This window comes from Pelobates fuscus, chromosome 1 (assembly GCF_036172605.1).
Source record: "Pelobates fuscus isolate aPelFus1 chromosome 1, aPelFus1.pri, whole genome shotgun sequence".
NCBI classification, from domain to species: domain Eukaryota; kingdom Metazoa; phylum Chordata; class Amphibia; order Anura; family Pelobatidae; genus Pelobates; species Pelobates fuscus.
Window position 1 is genome coordinate 389,457,511 of NC_086317.1, and position 683 is coordinate 389,458,193.

Consider the following 683-nt stretch of genomic DNA (forward strand, 5'->3'; position numbering starts at 1 on the left):
AACCAAATGATACGTCACCCGGTGGGCGGGGCCAGGGACACACCCACCACCAGCAGAGGCTGTTAACTCTTTCGGCGCCGGATAGTTTAGAATATGTGTGATTTTGGGGGTTTTATTTCATAAACAATATCCATGTGAAATGCAATGACAAGTTTTGCTAAATTTCTCAGAAAGAAAAGGCAGGCTTCATACATTGGAAGCAACATATTTAACAATTTTTTTGTAACATTTTGTTTTTATAAAAAATGGCTGAAGTTGGCTGGTATAGGAATAATTTGGTACACAAAAAAATAAATAATTTATTTTTGAATTTTAGAAGAATATAGTAAAATCAACGCAAATAGAAAAAGCAGCTTACAAAGTAAGCACAACACAGTCTTTGTTTAACTCCTTTTATGCTAACCGCACAAAATATATTTTTGTTTTCTGTGCAAGCTTTGTGTTAAAGGGACACTATAAGAACCCAGAGCACTTCAGCTCATTGAGGTGGCCTGGGTGACGTGTCCCATCACCCTTAACCATGAGCATGTAATTAACTGCATTTTTTAATAAACTGCAATAATTACCTGCTAGGGTTAACGCTTCCTCTAGTGGCTGTCTACCAGACAGCCACTAGAGGGCTTCCGGGTGGATAGGCGACTTTTGGATGATTAAATGACTCTGGACATTCTCTCGCTTTGCAT